The 26,564-nt window shown below is 41.1% G+C and overlaps 1 long non-coding RNA gene across 3 annotated transcripts in view; it reads right to left on the bottom strand.

The window, feature by feature from the left end:
* The window catches only part of LOC125633572 (uncharacterized), a 66,532-nt gene that overhangs the window by 11,038 nt on the left and 28,930 nt on the right, over window positions 1-26,564 (bottom strand). For 2 of the 3 annotated variants that reach the window (XR_012667763.1, XR_012667764.1), the window contains exon 3: window positions 9,770-9,836. The exons of the other annotated variant lie outside the window; for it this stretch is intronic. This is a non-coding gene — a long non-coding RNA (uncharacterized LOC125633572). The remainder of the gene's footprint in view (window positions 1-9,769; window positions 9,837-26,564) is intronic. 3 annotated transcript variants of the gene reach the window in all.

The raw sequence follows: 26,564 nt of genomic DNA, 5'->3' as shown, positions 1-26,564 counted from the left end.
AATGTGATTATCTAATTTGTATGTATGTATCATTTCTGTTTCTAAAGTTAGAAACATGGACTATGTAACAATTACTACTGGGTGTGTATTGGAAAGACACCCACCAGACGACAGGCCATCAAATTTGATGAGCCATCAGGAAGGAGCAAAAAAACCATGAAGATACTAATCTCTCTCCCTTCTGGGAAGTGTCTGGGGATGTAACTGTGACACTGCTAGATCAGGGGGTCTTGTCACTGGATACTAAACATTACCTAGGACTTCTTGTAACTTTCCACTGAAGGGAAGGAGGGGGTCAAGCTTGGGAAACAAAATGATTCCCGCCTTATGTATATCTTATTTAAGGGTGGGGAGGAAGGCAAACAGGACTCCTCCTCTCCATGGCCTGTCTGTCAAAAAAGAAAGACTGCTAAAGCCACCTGAAAGGAAGGCAAGGGGGGAGTCCAGACAAACAGGAGTCTAGTCTGAAAAGAAATATAACTGGAACTCTGAAGCACAGAAACTTTGCAAACTGCCTGCAACGATATCTAGGGTGGGAAATACTATTTGTAACCAATTTCTTTACTGAAACTAGCTTAGTTTGCATGTTTGATTTCATTTGCTCAGTAATCTGCTTTGTTCTGTTTGTTATCCCTTTTACCACTTAAAATCTGCCTTTTATAGTAATAAAATTTGTTTTATTTATTATTAAACCCAGTTTCTGTCATTTCTAACTGGGGGAGGCAGGGTAGGGGGCAAGAAGTGTGAACACCTCTCTCCACATTGAGGGAGGGGACAAATTTCATAATATATCTTTGCATCTGCACTCCAGAGGAGGCGGATATCTGAGTGCTGGCACAAGTCCCTTAAGATGAGTCTTCCAAGAGCTGATCTGCAGCTAGGCGTGGCCCTGCCTGCATGTGTGTTAGAGGAGGCTTTAATAGCTCGGCTCAGCAAGACAGGTTAAAGGGAGCCCATGCTAGCAGAACAGGTAGACTCAGTGGTATCTCAGCACATCAGGTGTCATCCCAAGGGATCCAAACTGTCACACACATGTTTAACAGTTAATGGTAATTAACCATTGGACTAACTTACCTCGAGTTATGGTGGATTCCCCCTCACTTGAAATCTTTAAATTCAAACTGGCTATCTTCCTAAAGATGCTATGGCTCAAAATAAATTATAGGGTAGATGCAGAAGTTATTGGTTGAGTTTCTTTCACCTGTGCTGTGCAGGAGGTCAGATGAGATTATCAGAATGGATTCTTCTGGCTTTAGAGTCTATAAATAGTGCTCGGCTACCCTGGCCAAAGAACGGGCAATCTGCAAAGTTCATGGCCCCCATGGGAAAGGCTATGGGAAGTGCCCGTCTGGAAATGAATTAGGACTGCAGCAACCCAATATATACACTTCATAGAAAGCAATGTTCCCAGTACAAATGTAACTAACTTGAACATAAATACGGAAACGGACTTTGCTGTTCTGCTCAGTTCAAGAACTAGCCACAGAGGCCATTTTTAAATCTCCAGAGACTGTTCTTCAATATCTTCTCCTTTTGGCAGCTACAGTTCATGCTAACCCCTCACTGGAAAATTGATCTTAAAGACAAGCAGCAAAGCAAAAGCAAAATTGTGTTGATGCATTAAGAAGATCTCAAGTAATAGTAAGGTTTTTTTCCCCCCTTTGAAAGCGTTTATGCTTGTGTTTTACATTAGAATTAACTGAGGTGGGTTTTGGGGGGGAGAGAAGAGAGGGCACACTAGGGAATCTGCCAAAAACTACTCAATTAGATCAAGATACACAAAAGGATTTGGGTACCTAAATGATAGTTTTAGGCAGTACTGTGATCCACAAAACCCCTATTCAACTGCTGCTAACCCTGCTAGCACCTAAGCTCACTCAGTGTCTAAATTTCCATAAAAGTTCCCTATACACCTACATTTCTCCCACTGGGCATGTACACAGGCATCCAAAGACAACTATCTCCTTTCTAAGCCCCAACATGATTCACAAACCAGGGGAAAATGGGCCTTCCTCCACCTATTGTGCCTGAAGGGCCTGATCCTGTAAGCATGTTCAGAGTACACCTATTAGAACCCATTCAAAACCCCAGGGTAGGAGAAGGAGGAAGAGAAAAACCTCCCTCAACTTTTAGCCCAGTGGTTAGAGCACTCACCCAGGAAGTAGGAGACCTAGGTTAAATTCCCTCCTCTGCCTGATTTGGAGAATCTGTTCAAAGCCCCTCAGGAAGGTGCTCTAACCACTGGTCTATAGGTTATTCTGACATGGTCTCCTAAGCCTCACCTGTTGAAGCTGTTCCAGTTTGGACAAATACTTAGTTATAGGGCCAGAGAGAGAATGACTCTGTAGTCTGGTGGTTAGGACATCCACCTGGGAGGTGGGAGACCCAGGGTCCTGCCTCTTTGCTCCAATGACTCATTTATTCACAGTGGAACAGCTTCCACAGGAGAGAATGAAGGAGCCCACCTTAGAATAGCCCATAACTCAGTTTGAGCACTCAGACGTGAGAGACTCCTGTTCAGAGATTCTTTCTTCTCTGTTTGATGGGGAGACAGCTGAATCTGGGTCTCCCATAGCCTAGAGGCACCATTACCACCACCACCTCTGGAATTTCTTGCAATAAATGCCTTAGGTGCCTAAACTGCCGGATTCCAGGAGAGGGATGATGGTTGTGGATTGCAAGCCGAGAAAGGTGCTTCCAAGCACCCTAGAGTCCAGTACCTAAGTCTGAGAGAGGGGCAGGGGTTAGGATACCTACCTCTCAGATAGCTTAGGGGCCTTCCTGACTGGCTTTTGTGGATTTGTAGGTACCTCTCTCCCTCATTCATTGTATAGGGAAACCTAGATGGATAAAGCTTTGTGTATCACGTTGTTGCAGTGATTTTCAAGGCATCTAAAAATTAGGCATTGTGATGTGTAAGTCCCTTTGTAGGTCTGTGCCCAACGACATTGCTCAGAGGTATGAAAAATCCACACCCCTGAGCAGCATAGTCAAGCCGACCTAAGTCCCTGCATAGGCAGTGCTCAGTCAATGGAAGATTCTTTCAATGGACCTAGCTATCACCTCTGAGGGAGGTAGATTACCTACAGTGATGGGAGAAGCCCTCCTGTCAGCACAGGTAATGTCTACCCTGAAGCGTTACAATGGTGCACCTGTGCTGCTGTAGCATTTGAAGCATTGACAAGCCTGTAGTGACATCACAGCATGCAATCAAATTCCATTTCCCTCTCCTTCAGTTAAAGGCTGGAAGTTTCACGAGGTGGACTAAAATTGTTATTGTTCAAACGTTTCATTTCAAAGTTTAGACAATTTGAGAAAGAAGAATCAACCACCTTTTGGATCTCAGCTGCGGGCCATGAGAAAGGGCTGTCACATTTCAGCCTACTGACACATCACTATCCTGCTTTAGTTCTCCATTGGGCCCCTCAGAAAAAAATGTAAGTCAAAAGTTATGATGATATTTCGAAGGTTAAAAAAAAACAAGCAAGCTGAATCCCCATCACCTACTTGCCTGTTTATTTATTTTATTTATTTTTGAATAATATGGGGTTCAATTCTGTAAGGGGCAAACTACCTCCTACAAAGTGATGCACACCATCAGCCCCAATGCCTTCTTTTGGATGCTCTCACTTCCCACACTTTTCTGGAGATGGTCAGTCCCACAGGAGAGGGCCCTTTAGGAACTCATGTTTATATATTTAAAGGAAGAGATTCCTACACCCTTACTCACATTGAGTAGGGCCTCACTCTGAAAGTCATCTCACTGCAGTCAACAGACAGAATACCATTCATCAGGTATAACGGTATCAGAATCTAAGGGCACAAGCAAAGATTCCCACCCTCAGTTGTCAAATACACACCACCCTTTAAAAAAAAAAAAAAAAGAATGAATGAATGAATGAATAAGCTGCACAGATTGCAGCCCTTATGATTCATGTGTGCTTCCATGCTTTCTCTCACTTACTCAGAAGACAGGGGTGGACAATTAAAAGTCCTCCAAGCTAGAAAACTTTGGTTGGAGGGATGAAGAACTATTTTAGTTTAACAACAACCAAAAAAATATATCTGTGGCTTCAGTCTGAGGGAAACACACATCCTGCTTTGTGGGCACATGTGCAAGTATTCTACACACCTGGGTGTAAAATTACATGAGCTCCAGCTGGCAGCCCAGGCAACACACAAGAACTACCACAAATATCAGGGGGGACACTCCAGGCCCATCTCAGCCTAGCCTTTTCATGGTGGATGTTCCCAAATACCCTATCAGAGTGATTGGACAGGGAACAGGTATTCTACAACATCTCCGCCCAGTTCTTATTTGCCACAAATTTCAGTGCATGGTTAAGCTTTCTCTGTTCAAATGCCTGATGATTCAGCAACACATCCACTAGGACTAGCATCCTCAAACATTTTCCAGACTTATTTTTGTTCAGCGACTGTCTCAAACCACTTCCTCACCCATTCCCATTTGTCATGGTCTTACATCCCTGTGACAGTCACAGCTACAGTTCACAGGAACAGCAATACTAGGAAAACACTGACTTTTAAAGCAGTCTTTTTATGCAATTTAAACAGCAAGAAACAAAAAAGCAAAGCCAACTCCCCATGATCTACCTGCTCTCAGACAACCACCAGTGTGCTCCCCAGACCAGTTTGAGAACCTCTAACCTAGGGCCTTCCTTCTCCAAAAGGAGTTAGGCATGTGCATTCTACCCCAGATGTCAGTGGGACTACTCACATACTTAAATGATTTACTGAGATAGGGACTAGAAGAAGGCACCCCATGGACTCAAGAAGCTTGGCTTAAAGACCTGCTGCCCTCTCTTCTGATCAGGTCATCCTGCTACAAAGCAATGACCTTGTGCAACTGTCTTTGGTGTCTTGCTCCACATAGAACATTGTGGGTATTTTCTACAGCTCCTAGACCATAAAGGTTGAAGGTGTAGGGTCGGGATGACTGCTATTTGAAAGAAAAAAAACTAGGGACACTAGAATTAGCAAAAACAAGTTCACGTTTTTCCTGTCTCAAAGCTGATTTTAATCAATAGAAAGAAAGGAAGAAGTCTACCCTAGACTTGGAATTCCAAGGAGATGGGAGCAATTATACAGCTCAGGCTCTCCTCTTATTCCTTACCATGGTGACGCTGAAAATGTTGCAACATCAAAGCACAAATATTTTGAAGATTAAGAAAATATTTTAAGTGCAGTTGGCCAAACCCTACTTGCACGTTATGGTTTTGGCTAAGTCTAAACAGCCCTAGAGACAGGAATTGTAGATATCTTAAGCATAGAAAGGATGGAACAAAAACCCTCATTCTCCCAAACACTGAACTTCGACAAGTCAGATAATGAAATAGATGATAAATAGATACATTCCCTGGGAATGTATCTATTTCATTAAACATTTGGGGGGGGGGAAGGAAGGGGGGAAATCAGTGTTTCATTTCAACATTATTGTTTTGACTAGTTATCATGTAAGCCAAAATATTTAGACTATTATGATATGACATGTCTGTCATAATATAATAAAACGACCAGTATTTTGGCATTTACATTACACATTATATCACAAATTATAGTGCAACATAGTCATGTTGAAACAAAATTATTTCAGACTTCTTAAAATAAAATGTTTTAGTTTTTCAAAAACAAAGTTTCAGAATTTTGATTTTTCATTGCAATTTGGAACTTTTAAAGCAAAGTGGTGGATGCCTCATTGATAACCCAGAACTAACCAGTTGATGGTTTCTTTCAGCATTGAACTACAAGGATCAGATTGAATAGATTCACTCCCCGCCCCCAAGTAAAAAAAAAAAAAAAAAAAAGAAAAGAAAGAAAGAAAGAAAGAAAACACACCAATCACCTCATTCTCCTCTTACACCAATTTTACTCAAAAGACTTACTCAGCATTTAGTGAGAAACAGACCCATTGTCTTTGTCTCCCCCCACCCCCAGAATGATGTTGTCCTTCTTTGATTGTGAAACCATCTAATTAGTCTGCATTTACCTTTGAAATTAAAGGGGGAAGAATGATAGATCTGGAAAAATTTCATTTTTCATTTAATTTGACTATTAACTATTTGACTGAAAAAGCATGTCTTGAAAATGTAATTGTGTCCCAGTACAACATTATATCAGTAACCTAATGCCATTTTATAAGCTGTGACCCAATATCCGTGACCTGACATACAAGCATGATTTATGACAATTGCTTGCCATCTGTCTCTTATAAATCATTTCACTCACTGTGCAAACTCAGAATGGAAGTGACATTGCTGCAAGCTACACTTACTCAGCATAACATTTACAGGAGGAACTTAGTAGATTTCCTGTTCTATCATGCAGCAGACCTTGTTTGAGATTAGGCCTTGCTTTTGAAAGAGAACCATGGCAAGCAAGCAGTCCTTCAGACAGGTATTCTGCTGCAGTTCTTGCTCAAGGCAGAGTAAAGAGATTATGTTACCTCTATATTTGGCACTGGTATGCCCACTGGTGGAATACTGTGTCTAGTTCTGGTGCCCACAATTCAAGAAGGATGTTGATACATTGAAGAGGGTTCAGAGAAGAGCCACCAGATATTAAGGGATTAGAAAACAAGCTATATAGCAGTGGTTCTCAAACTGTGGGTTGGAACCCCAAAGCTGGTTGCAACCCTGTTTTAATGGGGTCGCCAGGGCTGGTGTTAGACATGCTGGGGCCAAAGCTGAAGGTTGAGCCCTACACCCTGCAGCTGAAGCCAAAGCCCAAGCCCCACCACCCGGGCCAAAGCCCAAGGGCTTCAGGCTGAGGTGGCGGGCTCGGGCTTTGGCATAGCCCCCGTCCCCCCAGGGCAGTGGGGCTCAGGCTTTGGCGTAGGCCTCCCCCTGCATAGGGCAGAGGGGCTCGGACAGGCTTGGGCTTCAGTACCCCCTCCTGGGGTCGTATAGTAATTTTTGTTGCCAGAAGGGGGACATGGTGCAATGAAATTTGAGAACTGCTGCGTAATAGCGATAGGCTCAAAAAGCTCAGTCTATTTAGCTTAACAAGAGAAGGTTAAGGGGTGACTTGATCACGTCTATTCATGGGGAACACATTTAACAAACAGGCTTTTCAATCTAGCAGATCAAGCTATAACATAAGCCAATGGCTAGAAGATGAAGCTAGACAAATTCAGATTGTAAATAAGGCATAAGTTTAGTAGTGAGAGTAATTAGCCATTGGGACAATTTACCAAGGGTTCTAGAGGATTCTCCATCACTGACCATTTTTACATCAAGTTTGGATCTTTTCCTAAAGCTATGCTCTAGGAACTACTTTGGGGGAGTTCTATGGCCTGTGTTATACAGTTGATCAGACTAGATGATCACAGTGGTTCCTTCTGGCCTTGGAACCTAGTGCAGAGAGGTTTTGTCCGAGTCTGTACAAAGTCACTTATTACAATAAATGTATACACAGATATATACAGTTAAACATCAAATATACAGATGTGTGCACTAAACTAGAGAGTGACAGTAATCTACACACAAGGAAATAGTGAATTGGTGGTGTTCTTGTGATTACAGCTGGTCTCACAGTATTTGAGGGTTTTCTTAAAGCACCAGCTGCTGGAAAGAAGAGATTGTCTGAGAATCACAGTTTTACTCATTTTAAATTAAAAAAAGTCTCTAGGCCTCATGGTTGGAGGGTGGAAGCTTGAGAACGCAAAGAGAGCGTACCCTAAAGGCTCAGAAACCAGAAGACAAATAAGAACCATGATTTTAAAACAATGATTTTTAAGTAAGGTCTTATGCTGTTTTAGGGTCTGATCATGATTTTTGAACACTTGAGATTGACAATATTGAGTCCAGAGCACTCCACTCTCTTTTGCCCCATAACTCCCTTGCAACACTGGGCCCCAATATGGAAATGAATGCAACTTCATGCAGAAATAAGGGTTTGCCGTTGTGGATTCCTTCACAGCACTGGGGCCTTGGCTTGTACTTGTCTAAATAGTGAATCCTAAAATATATTCACGTTTGGGGTGGATGCTTTATCCAGATTTGTTTTGCCTACAGCGTCTTCATATTTGACTCACAATTTTTGGTTTCAACTGGGCCAGCATCAGAACCCTCTCAAAAATTTGATACAGTGCTGGTTTGTCATTTCCTCAGATGCACCAATGGACATCCATAGTGGCAGACCTGTGATAAAGGCTCCCTGGCTAGTCTTGGAATGAGACAGGGGAGTTCAGTATGTCCCAAGGTCTGTTTCAAAGACCCTCACATCTACTCAGAAAGCGAGGTCAGACAACCCCATCTGTCTAGTACACATTCTATTTATGAATGTTGTTTATCCAAGGCCCCTAGAAGAGTTCAGTGACAAAGGGAGTTACTGCCCCTCCGATTATTTCCAGTGAGCATCATCCTGTCATCCAACATGGTATCCGAGTCAAATAGGCGATCTGTAATATTACCTGAAACCAGATACACTATGTAATAAATATTATTCTGAGATTAAACATATAGGGGAAGATTTGCAAGTATTACTAGATTTCAGAGTGGCAGCCATGTTAGTCTGTATCAGCAAAAACACCGAGGAGTCCATGTGGCACCTTAGAGACTTGATTGAATTGGCCTCGTTAGCACTGCCACCACCCCCCCTCACATGGTAAGGCAACTCCCATCTTTTCATGTGCTGTAATATATATACACTGCCTACTGTTTTTTTCACTCCATACATCTCATGAAGTGGGGTCTAGCCCATGAAAGCTTATGCCCAAATAAATTTGTTAGTCTCTAAGGTGCCACAAGGTCTCCTCTTAAAAAGAAAGAAAGTGTGACTAGTAACTTTGGGAACTCTAGTTTTACGTGCCTAACTTGAGAGTCCTAATTTTTCAGTGGGAGAGAGCTCAGCATTTTTCGAAAATCTGGCCACGTTAAAGATGGTTCAAGCTATACACCCAAAAATCACTAATCACTGTGATAATATTGGCCTTACAATGTACCCCAAAATATACATATTGAATATTGTTTAAAAAGGCAGAAGAGAAAGCCAAGGCATTTTGATTGCATATCTATATAATGTGACTGGATTGCAGGACTATATGGGTTTGATATCAACTATTAACAGATGTGAATGGTTTTTAAATGACCTTTGATTACAGATGCATAATCATTTCAAATAAAACGTGAGAGGTTGGATGAAGCAAGATTCAAAGAAAGCCCTTGTATTTTATCAACTTTTTTCTGTGACAGTTGAAGTCATTGATAGAGCAGCAAGCAGTCTCTCACTCTTCCATTTTTTGCACAATAGCTAGCATGTGGACAACATTTTTGACATCTGGAAACAAGTTTTCAAAAAGGCTGGTGACACTGGGCCATTCTGAGTTGTAAACATAAGTTTAATGATCCTTTCAAGATTGCTGCCATAATAGGCAGAGAGAGTTTTCACTCTGTAAAAGCAGCATTGGAGAATCTAGCAAAAAACAAAACACAATTAGATGCGTCATTCCTAAGATTTTCCTATGAACTCTTATTTTTCAGCAAAACAAATATTGTACAATGTTATCTAGAACAATTCTACACTAAATTCCAATGGGCCACTAGAGAAATAAATACGGAGCATGAGACGAGATGCCACAAAAACATGGAAATTGTCAGTTTAAAAAAAAAGAAAGAAAAAAGCTCTGTGAATGAAACTGAACATTTTGGAGTTTTAGAAGAGGATAGCAACATTAATGACTTCGTGAAAAATGTACAGCCATTCAATGAATGCAAGTGTTCATTTGTGTAATATAAAGAGTAAGACTTACCAATGCTGGGCTTTCCCTGCCCACTTCTATCTGGCCCGTACCCATGGTGTGGATATATACATCAGCTCTGGGGATAGAACACAAGTTGCATAAATCCGGCCATGAATGACATTTGTTAGGTTTCAGAACTAGGGCCCGGTTCTGAAAGCACTTAGGTACACAAGTATTTTTACTTACAAGAACAGTCTGATTCCAGGAAGGTGAAGGCAGTGGGGTTACTCCTCTGCACATGAGTAGCTTTACTCCTTAAGAATTTCACAGGAAAGGCTTTACATGATGACTCTCTCACACTCCACCCCAAGCTGGACCCACTGTGGATTTCTGCACTGGACCACACAGGACACCCCCGCTGCCCCTACTGTGGCAACTCCATCAACATATCCCCAGCAGAGCCCCTATATAGTGTTTAAGTGATGTGAAGGTCTTTGTGCTGGTCCTCCGCTCCACGGGCAAGTCTCACCCTACGTGAATGTGAATTAGTTATACGACACAGAAACTTTGTGTCTGCATAATTTAGACTCTTGGTCAAGTCCAAGTCTATTAATCATGTTCTATATAGGAAGTTATTGGGATAAATTAAATGTCTTCTGTGCCATGAAAATGATCCCTCTCTTCCTGAGCAACCTCATTCAAGGTAACAAGGATACCCCAGTGGCATTCCAGCTCTCAGTGGCTACTGAAGACATACGCATTTGCAATACAAACAGAGGGCCAGATTCTCCAATCTGTTCCCTCTACTTTGCGCCACTCAGTGATTCTGGCCATAGCTGGTGTACAACTGTTGGAGCCTACTGTGTCAACCCCTTCACTATCCTTCTCCCCCACCGCCTCATCAGGCATGGGTGGGGGTGGGGGGTGTGCTGAGAGGCAAAGGGGATAGAAGAGACTTCTTCTCTGCTTATCCTTCACCAAGGTAACTTAGAACAGGGCCCCATCTGCTTTGCCATCTGCCAAGGCCGGCCAGCCAGCAGGATCAGAGGATCACAGCCAATTGCCTGTGCCCCATTCCCTGCCTGTGTTCAGGCTTAACAGGGATATGAGCCTCAAAGCTGTTAGAAGTCGCTTACAGATAGAGTCCTATGCACAGCTGTCATGACAATATAAGGATTCAAAACTAATTCAGGTCCTAGAGACTGTAGTAGACGGACACCATGACTTTCTAATAGTCAGGAGAGGGCCTACTCCCTGTCACTGTTCCAGCACTGCAAGGGGCCACAGTGCTGATTTAAACTACCGGAGGAAATCTGCCCAGTTTTAGGGAACCTTTGGGCGGCACAAGCTCTAACTTCACCCCACCTTGCAGCCTCTAGCATAGCAAAATGTGGCAGGCACAGGGCCAAGGAAGGGGACCAAAGAAGGCCTCAAGACGCGTGGAGTGAAAAGATTGCTGCTCCCCGATGCCTATCACATCTTAGAGAAACTGAAGGATAGGGGCATCGTGTCCAGCTGTGATGTGATACTATTAATGGGTACACTGCATTTCTGGGAAGTAAGAAGCCATTATATTTATAGTAAGTTAAGTAAGCCTGTGATCCCAGAAGAGCGGATTTCAGAGAAGAGCCATTTTAAAACAAAAGTATTGGGAATTCATGGGTTTTTTCCAGTCCTGGACAGCCCAGAACAAGGCTGACAACTTGATTCTGTCTCTTACAAAGAAGTTTGCTGTCAGCTTAGAGTAAGAGGTTGCAACATCTTTCTGAAGGCATACAAAGGCGTTTTACATATAGTTTATTCACCCTATTACCAATCTCCCCACGCACACACACACACTTTTCCATGTTTGATCTCTTATCAGCCCTTCTAGGTTCTTAACTCAAACCTAGTGATTTCCTTTAAGCTTTTTTTCCTTAAAGGACCTTTACAAGAACTGCCCTATACAAAGCAATATAGCATGCTTACTAACAGAATGATGTCAAATTTAAGAGAAAATATGTTTCCACATCTGCTAAAATGTCTTTGGGTGGCATCTGAATCAATAATCCATTTGACTTTAAAAGCTACATGTTTTTCCAATGGCCCTTCAAAAGTGCTCTTGCTACTTACCGTGCTCCTGCCATATATATATTTTTGTCTTTTTAACAGAACTTCTAAGTTACTTGATGGGCACACATCGGGATTAAACAACCCAAATAAATCTCATCACATATCCAATAACTTCTGCCACAACATTCTAAAATTTGTTTGGCCATTTCCAAATTAAAGCAAAAGTAACTATTTCAGCTGAGGAACAGATATGTAGATGGAGTTCTTTCTCCAGTCAGAAATGGACAAATTTTAAAAATAAATATACTTTATGGGCAACTGTTAAACCTGCACAGACCCCAGTATATCACATCACCCTAAGAAGCCCACTGTAGTCAATAGAGTCTTTCCACAGATTTCAATAGGCTCTAGATCTGGCCCTTAAATCAGTGTAAAGAATTTTGCCTGTTTCTTTGTAGAGGCTCTCAGCGTAAAAATTAATGAAGCGGGATGGGGGGAGGCATTTTTTTGTTTTGTTAGTTAAGGCTGTGATTTTCAGTCAATGGGGGATAGGCTCCTATTTAGTCCATAAAATATATATAATTGCATCACAATATTTAACTGTTATAATGATCTTGTGTGAGAGAGACTTTACTTTTTAAAAAGGATTTTCATTTATGTACCTGACTGAAAAGTTTACCACCACCACTATCCATGCCCCGGATCGCCCCTTTGTGTCTGTAATTACAGCGATCTCAGCTAGGTTTTTGTTTGTTTTTGTTTTTTTAAAGGCTCGAGCTGTTTATCATACGACAGACCAACAACAGTTTCCAAACAGTTGTAACAATATTTTTTTAAACAGCTGGATCAGGGTACAGCAACTAGAGCTGGGGACCGCCCAGTTTGGCTTTTGCTAAATTTTATAGAATGGTTGCTTTATGGCTGTGCATTAGAATTTCTTTAGCTTCATGTCCCAAAGTTCAGATGTGTTCATTATTTTTGCACTTAGAGGTCCAGTGGAGCTCAGGGTCCAATTATGCTAGTGCCTGTAAAAATCCACAAAGGTACTTAGGTGCTTAGCACCTAATTTCAGTGGGGATTGGGTGCCTAAATACTTTTGCGGATTTGGCCAAAGTGACTTACCAAGGTCATGCAGCAGGAAGCCTAGGTTCTCTTCCTCATTCTGACCCCAGTGTGGTGCCTTATCCACCCATAGAACCATTTATCAGAGAGGACCAATACTCTAGTTTTAATTCATCTCCAACAAAATAAGCAAGGTATTATAATGTATGCCAATCCAGAAGAATGAGTAGATCATAAAAATAAACTGAAGAGATCAGAGGTTCCAGGTGTCAAAACAAAAGTGGGACATACTATTCAGTAATTCATTTTTGAAGATAAGCTAGGTATAACAAAACACACACAAAAAAGGTAATATTAATGTTAACAGTAACTTCCATCTACTGTGTAACAAAGGATTCCCGCCTTATGTAAATCCTATTTAGGGTGGGGAGGAAGGCAAACGGGACTCCTCCTCTCCATGGCCTGTCTGCCCAAGAAGAAAGACTGCTAAAGCCACCTGAAGTTAAGGCAGGGGGGCAGTTCAGACTGAGACAGGGGTCCAGTCTGAAAAGAAATATAACTGGAACTCTGAACCACAGAAACTTTGCAACCTGCCTAAAATAATATTTAGGGTAAGAAATTACATTTTTCTCAATTACATGTTTCTTAAGTATATTGAGCTTAGCTTGTGTATTTTGCTTTATTTGGTCAGTAATCTGCTTTGTTCTGTCTGTTATTTCTTATATTCACTTAAAATTCACCTTCTGTAGTTAATAAACTTATTTCTTATTTATAATACAACCCAGTTTATGTAATTTCTAACTGGGGAGGACAAGAAGTTGTGCGTATCTCCCTCCACATTGAGGGAAGGGGCAAATTTCATAAAACTTTTGGGTTTGTATCCCTTTAAGGGAGTGGGCACCAGAGTGTTGGGGCAAGCCCCTAAGTCTGAATCTTTCCAGAGCGGATCTCTGTCTCTCTGTGCAGCTGGGTGTGGCCCTGCCTGTGTTCTTGGCTGGAAGAGGCTTGTGAGCCTAACCCAGCAAGGCCAGCTAAAGGGGACAGAGGCTGGCAGAATAGGCTGACTCAGTGGCATCCCAGCACATCAGATGACACCCCAAAGGGCCCAAACCCATCACAACCATAATCACACTTCAGATGTCTTACAATTATTCCACCATTCATCAGTGTCAAATACTGAGGCCTGTTAAATCCAGGGCTTTGGAGCTATGCTCCGGCTCTGGTCCAGCTCCAGGCAAAAACCTGCAGCTCCACTGCCCCGGAGCTGCTCCGCGCTCCAGCTCCAGGCTCCGCTCCAAAGCCCTGGTTAAATCAATACTTGAGCAAAAGTTTCTCCATAATTGCCATGCACTAAACAAGATTCAGATTTTGTACAGTCTGGCAGTCTAATGGTGCCACAGCAAGCTGTGATACAAAGCATGTGGGAAGTAAGACAGGCTCACTTCCATTATCTACTTGCCTTTTCACCCCATTTATTTCTAGATCTATTCTTTCTCAATAGAGACAGATTATAAAGTAGCTAACCTAGCTTTATATCACAAGGCTAGCTTTGAACTAGGGAGCGCTCTGTTCTACAGATTAACTTGCCCCCCCTCCCAGTTAGAAATTACATAAACTGGGTTATATTATAAACAAGAAATAAGTTTACTAACTACAAAAGGTGAATTTGAATCTGCTTTCTACTTCAGCCAGTTGTTGACAATAAATAGCTCTAAACATGCTATATAAAGTACCTGGGAACCAGAGAGAGCTGGGAAATTCTGAGGAAAGGTGAAGTTCCATAACTTAAGTGTGGTCAAGCATACCTTCATACACAAAAATATAAGGACAGGGAGGCCTCTGGGAAACCACAGAGATTAAACAGATGCGTCTTTAGTGGCTATATATATATATATATATATATATATATATATACACGCTAGTTATTGAGCTAACAGAAGTTCCGATAGTGATCTATTGGTTTAATTGAATTCTGAAAACTTGTCAGTGAATGTCTAAAGCAAAGGATAGATTTTCCTTTATGGAATGGGTGTGTTCATTGAAAATTAAGTAAAATAACTGAAAGTTAGGGAACTTCTTTTCATCTCATAGTTTTGATTTCCCCACACTCAGCATTGGCTTTGATCTGCTCCCCCTTAAAAATTAGTGGAAGTTTTACATTGATTTCAGTGGGAAAAGATTTAGGCCAATACTGAGCGTTCTTGAAAACTTCACTTTTATTAGTAGTTCAGGCCCATATCCCTCGAGGTGCTGCTCAATTCTGTTTTGTCAGAGGCACTCAGCACCTTGCAAGACTGAGCCCTTGATTTGGCTTCTGGCCTCAGTCCAGTTCCTCCTGGATGCTACAGAATCTGCCACAATAGCTGGTGCTCTTTTAGGCAGCAGAAAGATCAATGATTGAGTCAGAGTTAAAGGCCAGAATGGACCACTAGATCTGACCTCCTGTGTATCACAAGCCACCACCACCCAGACACCTCCACATCAAGCCCAACAACTGGAATTTAACCGAAGTTTTACAGCCCTCAGGAGAATAGACTGTGCCACAGCAAGTGACCCTCTGCACCCTAGGCTGCAGAGGAAGGCAAAAAACTCCCAAGGTCACTGCAATCAGATCCAGGCAAAAATTCCTTTTTGACCTCACACGCTCAGGAACCAATCAAGAATCAATGAGCCAGAAAAGCAGCAGAGAGAGATCTGTATATCAGTATCACCTTAGATCACTGACCTTGTTCAGTGTCCCATAATCAACTGCTTCAGAGGAATGGGGTGGGGGGGAGGGAGAACAACCACAATACATGGGGGTTGGGGGGGAAATACCTTCCTGACTCCACCAGGTGACCAGCCGAAGCCAACACATGACATTTTAGAAACAAACCATGAACCAAAATACAATTTAATTACAGATGGCTCTTCCCAAAGCTATTCACACGTTTGGTTACATTTAATGTTTATATTCAGCAACTAGGAATGCAACAGAGCCAAATGGGTATTAGGCTGTGCTATCAGTATAGCAATGAAAGCTGACCTCATGATAGTGAATAACTTATCCAAGATGGCAACAACAACATAGTAAATAGAGAGACTAAAATAAACCACCCCAGGGGCCTCACATGGAACATCAGCAAAACAGGAACAAAAATATCCTCTTGAAGCAGTGAAACATCTGTTGTTAAACATAACTGAAACCAATTCAATTAAGAAATTGAACAAGTCTGACAAAATGTGAGTTGGTCTAGAAAGATTGTTATCTCTTGATAACAGCCCTTGAACCCTAAAGAATCAAAAACAAAGAACATCCGTAAAATTATTACATGGGTGACTATCTTTCGATATATTTTAAATCATTTGAATGGTTCTACTGTAAAAGATACCTGGGTATTGCAGATAGGGTTTTCTGGATTGCTCTTGTTTTTTTCTACCCATTTTGTAGGGTAAACAGAGGACTTCAGGTTCCAAGGCTGTCCTATGTAATGCTTCTGACTAGAGACTTCATTTAAAATAATGAAGTTTGAATTCTACCTTTTTTTGTTCTGTATAGTCACTTGCCTTGTCAAACAACCTGAGACAATGGGGTTGCACGGGGTACAAGGTGCTGAATTACAAACAAGCACTTAAACCTGGGCATATATCATTTAATATTGTTCCATTTGTGGCTAGTTTACAGTAGGAATTTATGACATCAGTTCACTGCTAATATTCTGTCTATATGCGGAGGATATACTGACTTGACAATGTAGAATTGCATATATTCTTATTTCAAAGGACTATTATATTCATATAGTAACTTTGACAGTTTTTCCCTAAATATTACTGATGGATCATTAATGTAGCCAATGTCTACTTGTCTGACAGATGTTCACTATCAGAATATTTCTTTTAAAAAATGGTACGTGTTTAACTCTTGACAGAAATTTGGATACTCAGCAAGACATACTAATGTGGGAACTGCTAACGTACTTTTGTCAAATCCTCTGGGTCAGTTGGAACAACTGCATTCAAGTGAAAAGAGCTGTGAAAGGAACTATGCCCGCATTCACCAGCCAATATTTAGAGTCAGGAAGAAAAATTAAGTACTTATTTAAACGAGCTGGTAATAGCTTCCACTTCATTCAAAGTGAGAACTGCTTTGGTACTTAGGGTGAGTTGGTACTGTGCTGAGATTCTAGGCCCTTTAGCTAGGACAATCCAAAGCCTTGGGTTTCTTTAGGACAATTTAAAAAGGCCTCCAGTTCAGCACCTAGAAACATATGATGTTGTTGACATTCCACAAGACAACTCACATCCTTAAAGTTAAGCATGTGCTTAAACTGAGGCCTTTATGAACATATGGTAAGATATGTTCCCAGTCTTTAACTGCCTATTATTTAAGAGAAAAAAGGAAAGACAGGGTAACAGTCCAGGGAAAGGAAGTTTTGGAGAACAAGGTGAGGATTCTTGCAAGGAAAACGTTTAAGGATGGATTTGAAGGAAGTACGGGGGCTGACAAGAACCATGAAGAGAGAACATCCCAGTCCGTAATGGGAAATAAAGCAATGTTCCCTGTCAGGAGGAACTACAGATTCAAATATACATAAGTCTTTCACTTAAATACTGTCTGAACTTCACAATTAATTCAAGAATGAGGAACACAGTAGCACAGAGTATTCTACAGTAGGAATGGGCCAAACAAAACCCGGTGGCATACACTACTAGCTGAGATGTGGATATTTTATAAGCTATCCCCACCCACTAAGATATCCTTTTCTAATCATTTTGACTACAAATAGTGTTGGGAAAATTCTGAAGGTCTAGTTTTCCAAAAGCTTTGTTTTGCCATGTCCTTCCTTAACATACTTTTCCTCAGGGCACATCTATATAGTGGGGTGATGCACTGTATGGGGGTGAAATTTCTAAAGCACACCAATGTACTGTGTATTAATTGGTCCACGAAGACTCTGCTGGTGCACTTTAATGTAGCGCTGTTTGAAACATACTAGGTTAACAAACACTTGGGCACCTTTAGCACACACCAGCATGGTCTACATGAACCAATTAATGCCCAACATATTAGTGCACTGTAGAAGTCACATCCCGATATTGTACATTATCCCACCTTATTGACAGCCCCCAGAAGAATGGAGGAAAAGAGGGCTTTTTCTGTTGAAATAGAATTTGTGACGCTTTTAGGAACTTGTTTTCATGCTGCAAGAGAACTTATACAGATAATCAGGGGAGGGAAAGGAAACCAGTACCCTTCTCACCAGGCCTCTGGCTACACATTAATACTTTAAAAAGCCGTCTTCCTGAAAGTGTCCCAGGTGAAGCATATGAGTCCTCAGGGAAGAGAGGCAGGTGGATGTGATTTCCTTAAACCAGTAGTGTTCTGTTTTCCATTCACCCAGCTCTGTATTGGACTGGCCTAGAGTTCTGTTTTGTTTGTTTTAAAATCATACCTTTTCTGGCCTACTTTTCTCATTTTTCTCCCTGCTGTGCCTGCTACTTATAACCTGTATTTCCTGGGAGGTTGTTTACAATCCCCATCACCTTTTAGCTGATGTTTCTCACTTCCATATCAGAGAGACAATAATAGAAAATCTGTATGAAGTAGGATTATATAGATTTAGGGTTAACTGGTTCTGTGGACGAAGGGAAAGCAGTGGACATGGTGTTCCTTGACTTTAGCAAAGTTTTTGACACTGTCTCCCACAGTATTCTTGTCAGCAAGTTAAAGAAGTATGGGCTGGATGAATGCACTATAAGGTGGGCAGAAAATTGGCTAGATTGTCGGGCTCAACGGGTAGTGATCAATGGCTCCATGTCTAGTTGGCAGCCAGTATCAAGCGGAGTGCCCCAAGGGTCGGTCCTGGGGCCGGTTTTGTTCAATACCTTCATTAATGATCTGGAGGATGGTGTGGATTGCACCCTCAGCAAGTTTGCAGACGACACTAAACTGGGAGGAGTGGTAGATACACTGGAGGGTAGGGATAGGATACAGAGGGACCTAGACAAATTGGAGGATTGGGCCAAGAGGAAATCTGATGAGGTTCAACAAGTGCAGACTCCTGCACTTAGGACGGAAGAATCCCATGCACTGCTACAGACTAGGGACCGAATGGCTAGGCAGCAGTTCTGCAGAAAAGGACCTAGGGGTTACAGTGGACGAGAAGCTGGATATGAGTCAACAGTGTGCCCTTGTAGCCAAGAAGGCCAATGCCATTTTGGGATGTATAAGTAGGGGCATTGCCAGCAGATCGAGGGACGTGATTGTTCCCCTCTATTCGACATTGGTGAGGCCTCATCTGGAGTACTGTGTCCAGTTTTGGGCCCCACACTACAAGAAGGAGGTGGAAAATTTGGAGAGAGTCCAGCGGAGGGCAACAAAAATGATTGGGGGACTGGAACACATGACTTACGAGGAGACGCTGAGGGAACTGGGATTGTTTAGTCTACAGAAGAGAAGGATAAGGAGAGATTTGATAGCTGCTTTCAACTACCTGAAAGGTGGTTCCAAAGAGGATGGATCTAGACTATTCTCAGTGGTAGCGGATGACAGGACAAGGAGTAATGGTCTCAAGTTGCAGGGGGGGAGGTTTAGATTGGATATTAGGAAAAACTTTTTTCACTAGGAGGGTGGTGAAACACTGGAATGCGTTACCTAGGGAGGTGGTGGAATCTCCTTCCTTAGAAGTTTTTAAGGTCAGGCTTGACAAAGCCCTGGCTGGGTTGATTTAATTGGGGATCGGTCCTGCTTTGAGCAGGGGGTTGGACTAGATGACCTCCTGTGGTCCCTTCCAACCCTGATATGCTATGATTCTATGATTTAAGTTCAGAAATGTGTATCCTATTTTGCCAAAATTTGACACGAATACCACACATCAACATCTTTGCAACATGCACTTAAGTGTTATAGGAGGGGTTTGTCACATCTTTCTAACATTCTATCTACAGAATGTTGTTATTTTGTCAATTTCTATGAAATGTAGGGGAGGGAGTAAAAGTTGATTCCAATATACTTTCAGTTTACTCTTCTCTGGATGCTCAAAATGGATTGGGCCCACTTCTCTACTCTATTACACCAATTTTAAATTGTTCTAAACCCCATTAATTTCAACTGGTATAATAGAAGTAGAAAATTAGGGCCAGCTGCCCTTAACTCTTTCAGCATAAAAATATGAGAATTCTTGTATTTACACACATTGCTAAAAGGCAGTTTACAGTAGAACCCCAGAGACCTGTTTCTATTCCAGTTATGCCCTCACAGTTAGCTTTGAAGTTGGTTTCAGCTTTGAAGACTTGCTTTATTAGAAAAATAAAAGCTAAAATGAAACATTTATTAAGGGACTGCTTGAAATACTTTTCCTGGTGTTTGGCTGTTCTTGAGAGCAAGGCAGTGGCAAGTAATATGTTATTACACAAAAAGTGGTAAAACCTAATTTTAAAAATATAGCTGACTTCCATGGGTAGAAGATTTGTAATAACTAGTAGCGCCACAAGGCATGGGAAGTAATGTCAAATATCAGTGCAAAGTAACAGTATCTTTCAAAAGCTGATTAAAAATGTCAATTTTGAAAAAAGCCTTACAAAACATATAAAACTTTGTGAATCATAATAAAACCCATACTCCTGCAATACTCATTTAAGATGAAACAGCACTGATCAGCCATCTGATCTCAGCTCTAAGAATTTAGAACTTGTTCTTTGCCCTTAATCTAAAATAGCCCTAGTCTGGTGACTTCCGAGGTAACTTATTTTAAAACACATACAGGTTTATTTTGTAAAAAGACTGACCTTTATTTTTGAGATCTCCTCCTAACATGCCCAAAATAGACCCTTGGCTTTGTCCCTAAGTGGTTATTAAAAACAGATATTTGATTTTTCTATCTTCCAAAGTTCTGAATTACCAGGAAGACTGACTGAAGGATAAAGTAGCATTGACAGTGGGGTTCCTCAAGGATCTGTATTAGGCCCAGTACTGCATATGTGTTTATTCATCACCAGGAAAGGGAGATGAGCAGTGAGGTGGCAACATTTGCAGATGACAAGACTATTTAGGTTCATCAAGTCCAGAGATGACTGAGGAACTTCATGGGGACCTAACTAAGCTAGGGGAATGGGCCACACAAGGGCAAATTCAATTCAATGTTGACAAGTGTAAAGTAATAAACACCAAAAGGGAGAACATTAGACTACTCAGACACCTCCTGTGGTTTAACATAAATTATGAGATAAGGAAAGAGGCTTGGGTAGAATTGTGGACTGCTAAACAGAGGACCTCAGCTGCAGTAAAGAGACTAAAGATGTCAAGGTACATAAGGAATGGAATTGTGAATAAGGAAAGTATTATGCCATTATTCCATGTGAGGCTGCACCATTGACCTACACCATGAACAGCTCTGGTCATCCCATTTTAAGATTAAAAAATGGCAAATTCAAACCCAAATACAAGGAAATACTTTTTCCATCCAATGTGAAATTAAACAATGTAACTCATGACTACAAGACAGGGGTTCCTAAACTGTGGTACATTAAGCTCACAACAATTTAATAAAGTATTGTGTGAACCAATAAAGTTTTGGAGCTGTTACTATAGATGTTGAGGGCAAAAAACCTAGCAAGATCTAAAGAGATCCTGGATGTAGAGCTGAGCAAATAATTGGTTTCTGATCAGGGGCCAAAATGAAAAAAACTTCAAGTTTTGTTTCAAATACAAAAACATTATTTGACCCAATGCTGGATTTTGTTTGTTCATTTTGGGTGGGTTCACCCCTCTCATTTTAAACAAACAAACAAATAAAAAGCTAAATTTGGAATCAAGAGTTGAAATATTTCAAGTTTTGAAACAAAACTGGCTTCCAAAAAGATTTATGCTTCCCCCCCAGCTGAAGCTATTTGACAGATTGACCTGAATTTGTGAATATAGTCACCTGAAACTGAATTTTTTGGTGAATAAACTATTTGTGGGGGAAAAAGTTATTCACCCAGCCAGCTCTAACCAGTTGTTTAATAAGACTATCCAGAGTTACAAAATAGTGCTAACAGATTCATAAATATTAAGGTCAGAAGGGACCATTATGATCATCTAGTCTGACCTCCTGCACAATGCAGGCCACAGAATTTCACCCACCCACTCCTGCGATAAACCTCTCACCTATGTCTGAGCTATTGAAGTCCTCAAATCATGGTTTAAGACTTAAAGGTGCAGAGAATCCTCCAGCAAGTGACCCATGCTACAGAGGAAGGCAAAAAAAACCAGGACCTCTTCCAATCTGCCCTGGAGGAAGATTCCTTCCCGACCCCAAATATGATGATCAGCTGAACCCGGAGCATATGGGCAAGATTCACCAGCTAAATACCCAGGAAAGAATTCTTTGTAGTAACTCAGATCCCACCCTATCTAACATCCCATCACAGGCCATTGGGACTATTTACCATGAATATTTAAAGATCAATTAATTTTGGAAGGGATAATAAACCTCAGGGTTTAAACCAAGCTCTAGTTATTTGGGTTTAGCAGGACAATCATAGGACTGGAAGGGACCTCAAGAGGTCATTTAGTCTAGTCCCCTGCACTCAAGGCAGGGCTAATTATTATCTAGACCATCCCTGACAGGCGTTTGTCCAGCCTGCTCTTAAAAATCCCCAATGATGGAGACTCCACAACCTCCCTAGGCAAATTATTCCAGTGCTTAAGCACCCTAACAGTTAAAAAGTTTTCCTAGTGTCCAACCTAAACCTCCCTTGTAGCAATTTAAGCCCATTGCTTCTTGTCCTATCCTCAGAGGTTAAGAACAATTTTTCTCCCTCCTCATTGTAAGTACTTGAAAACTGCTGTTGCACACCCTCCCCCACCACACTTCTCTTTTCCAGACTAAACAAACCTAATTTATTTTCCCAATCTTCCCCTATAGGTCATGTTTTCTAAACCTTTAATCATTTTTTTTTTTTGCTCTTCTCTAGACTTCCTCCAATTTTCCCACATCTTTCCTGAAATGTGGCACCTTTCCTGAAACAGGACACAATATGTAAGAGGCAGATTATCCCCTGTCTGCTTAATATGAGGTTTCTTCCAACTTCCTCTGAAACATTTGGTGCTGGGTGCAGTCAGACAGCATACTGGACTGGATCGGCTATGGGTCTAATATAGTGTGGCAATTCCTATGGATGGTTTGGTCAGGGTTTCTTTGATCTATCAGTTTTCCAGCAATACAGAATATACCAAGGACCCAATTCTGCAAGCCATTTAAGCATGTGCTTAAATCCTAATTAATTAAGTTTCTCCAAGCTCAACAAGTACATTCTCTTGGGATCCTGTTCTGCCAAACTTACTCGAATGGAGCAGTACCTTACGCCAGACCCAGTCTCAATGAAAATGGTGGGACTGCTTGTGCAGTAATTCCCTGTTAGAGTGGTAGACTCTACCCCATCAGGCCCAAGCTCAGCAAATCAATTGAGGGAGAGAGAAACCAACTGAAGCGGAGTGGTTCTCCAATTGGTCAAGGTCATTTTGAATTCTAATCCTGCCATCCAAAGTGCTTGCAACCCCTCCCAGCTTGGCATCATCCACAAATTTTAGAAGCATACTCTCCACTCCATTATCCAAGTCTTTCATGAAGAAAGAAAAGGAACAATCCCTTTCTCTCATCAAGGTGCAATTGCAAGTTCTGAATGTTAGTCCTTTGCTATTACTTTTGAAGAGGTGGGAAAGTGTTAGCAAGAACTGAGTGAAAGCCTGATCCAAAGCTCGGTGGAATCAGGAGAAAGATGTGTCACAAAAGAGCAGTCTTTGTTTACAGCTATCATGGGGCAATTTAACTAAGCTGCCAGAGGACAATAAAGAAGAAATATATGCTGAGTGGTTTTGTAATTTAGCAGATATACAAATGAAGATACGATGGTCATGATTGTCCACAACATTATGAAGCATGAAAATGAACTTTTTTCCTAACAAAAGTTTGGGGAAGATTCACAAAAACCATTAGCAATGATTAAGAGCTAAAGAAATTTCTCTAGGACTCAGTCCTCCAGGACTGGAGGAAAGGAGAGAAGAACCTTTTCCTATTACTTATCTGCAATCTCTCACACACACTTTTAGGTATCTTAATACTTCTCTCCCCTCCCTCTTCCCAACCTAACGATCTGTACCCCATGCTATGCATTTCACCACTAAAGCAACACTCATTGAGAGGAAGCCTGCCTGAGATTACTAAATATTCCCCATAATCATTGCATATTCTGGGGACTATCCTATCTGTGTTTATGAAATTGCAGCCATTATGAATTATTGGCCTGGCTGAATTAGTGTCTTTAGATTTGGGGGTATGATTATTTCCAGATTCATAAATAGGTTTTGGAATCAGAAAAAAAATCAGTATGTTCGTGAGTTGACCAGGTATCAGCTTAAGCTAATAGCAACAAGGTTATGAAAATTGTTAGTGCATTTCTGTGATGTCCTGGAAAGCCCCTCTCCTCTCTGCTCACCAAGGTTTTAGAAAGGGGGGGCAGGGAAACCATCCAAGGATTACATAAAATTCAAAGGACTGCTGGTATATGACTGAGAATTTTGGTGACTGCTATGAAGACATTCAGCCAGATTGAAGGTGGTCAGTAAATATATTTATTAATAATGGATTTGAGAGGAAATAAATCTGCTCTCCATCTGCACAGTCAGCAATGGGAGTAATGAACACGTACATCAGGGAGAACAAGCATGCTGGAGACATGGGTTCTGAGAGTTGAATGCATTAGTACTAGGTTACTAGTGGTCTAGGATACACCACATTCTGCAAATCAAACTACTGTATCACGCAACATGAGTACAGCCCAAGGCACAGAAAGTAGAAAAATAGAGTGACTGCTAAATTACAAATGATTAAATGTGACATTTCATTTCTGTTTAGATTTTTCTGAGGGAAAAATGAGATGGTTGCCAAAAAATAAAATGGAAGATTTTTTTGTTGTTTTTAAAACATTCATATTTTCATGTGAGAGCTGTAATACAGATTTTACTATAAATCCTTCATCCTCAAATGCGATCCACATTTTTCTAATGACTCTCTCAGACTGGAGAATAAGTAATCCTTCACTTTGTCTTTGTGGGAATAGACATTCACCTTATGTTTTGTGTAGTTTATATGAAGTGTCATTGCACATATTAGAGACAGAAATCTTTCTTTGCCAAAGTCTGGTTTGTCATTACAAATAACTGAAGTCTCCTATAAAGTAATGGACCAAATCCATCACATCTTACTAAGGAGAAGTTTCCAATGAAGGCAGTGGGAGAAATTTCTTGGATGAATTTCAGATTTTGTGCCAGAGTGCAAATATTCTGACCAATAAGACTTGCAACAGTGCATTTACAAGAATTCCCCAATCAGATATTATTAGTGCTCTCAGTAAACTAAACACATCTAAATAGTTTTGGTTTTGAATAGCCAGTCTACTGGTCTGGTAGGCTAGGTAACATACTGTTGCATGGGTCTCCCAGAGGCAGATGCGTAGACCACATGGGAAGGAATACCAAGTGTTGCAAAAAAGCAACTACTCCAGGCAATTAAGTAAGCATTAATGGGCTCCAAAAGGGGCCCTGCTCAAGTAACCTTGGCCAACAGGATGATTGTCCTGAAAACCCTGGGCCCAAAGGGTAGAGGAATTGTATGCCAATTCTTATGGGAGGAATAATGGAAGGTCTTAATGAGACTAATCAGGGAGTTTCTAGAGCAGTGATACTCAGATTGAGATTTGAGAGTGGCAAGTGGCTCTAATGTGTCTCCTATGGCTCTTTGCAGCACATGGTATTAAAACACTGAACTATTAACCAATCAGGATGCTTTTACTATGCTACTAATTAATTGCAGTTGATAAGATACTTGGTCATTTTGCTGTGAGAAAAATATTAAAAATAGTAAATGAAAACAATAATTCACACTACTGTGGCTCTTCTGGGTAATGTTAACTGCTAATTTGGCTCCCAAACCACAGAGATCCGAGTATCACTGTTCTAGAGCATGGGTATAACCTAATCACAGGGGCGACAGGACTTTATCCTTCTACATGGTGGATTTCTGCCGCACTGAAGTATCTTTGTGCAACTGCACAAGGGCTATTAGGAACCAGTGTAGGGACTAGGGATAGGGTGGATGGTCAGTAGATCCACAACCCTGCATTTACTGGCTAAAGAATTGCTATGCTGATGCGGTAAAACTTGGGAATGAAAGGGAAGATTCGATCCTTCTGTGACATTGCACTCTATAGGTTTATGGAAATATACTTATGAGTGTAAATATGACATAACGGGAATATGCTTTGTGCTAGATATGCCATGTAACATATCTTTGCAAAGGTTATGATTTACTGAATATATTCATCCTATTTGTAGGCATGTATCATTTTTATATCTGAAGTTATGAGCGTTGGCTCTATGCTTATATTTGAAGTGTTTGCTGTGTGAAACACATAAGGGAGGTTTGGCCAACGTATTGTGAAGGGTCTATTCAAGTAATTGGGAGTACTTAACTAACCATGAACTTTGGGAGATGCCAATCCACATCTGAGTTTTCCTGGGAACGTTTAGACTAACATGTAAACAATGGCATCAGCCTGCAAAAATCTGAATCATTCGTGGACATGTGACTTACCCAAGTGGCTACAAACTCCATCTTGTTGCTGTGATTTTGCACAGAAGAACAAAGGGGTTTCTGCCCACAAGAGAGAATATAAAAGGCCCTGGAAGCCTCTCCATTTTTGTTTTCAGCTGACTCAGGAGATGGCTTCT

Source organism: Caretta caretta, chromosome 3 (assembly GCF_965140235.1).
Source record: "Caretta caretta isolate rCarCar2 chromosome 3, rCarCar1.hap1, whole genome shotgun sequence".
Lineage (NCBI taxonomy): Eukaryota > Metazoa > Chordata > Testudines > Cheloniidae > Caretta > Caretta caretta.
Note: the sequence above shows the minus strand (reverse complement) of the source record. Positions and strands in the feature narration are given on the sequence as shown.